Here is a 323-nt window from a genome sequence, read left to right as displayed (position 1 = left end):
TTTTTTTTTTTTTTTTTTTTTTGAGACGGAGTCTTCCTCTGTCACCCAGGCTGGAGTGCAGTGGCCAGATCTCAGCTCACTGCAAGCTCCGCCTCCCGGGTTTACCCCATTCTCCTGCCTCAGCCTCCCGAGTAGCTGGGACTACAGGCGCCCGCCACCTCGCCCAGCTAGTTTTTTGTATTTTTAGTAGAGACGGGGTTTCACCGTATTAGCCAGGATGGTCTCCATCTCCTGACCTCGTGATCCGCCCGTCTCGGCCTCCCAAAGTGCTGGGCCCAATATCATTTTTAAAAACGAATCTCCTCGGCCGGGCGCGGTGGCTC

Source organism: Piliocolobus tephrosceles, chromosome 6 (genome assembly GCF_002776525.5).
Source record: "Piliocolobus tephrosceles isolate RC106 chromosome 6, ASM277652v3, whole genome shotgun sequence".
NCBI classification, from domain to species: Eukaryota; Metazoa; Chordata; class Mammalia; order Primates; family Cercopithecidae; genus Piliocolobus; species Piliocolobus tephrosceles.
Note: the sequence above shows the minus strand (reverse complement) of the source record.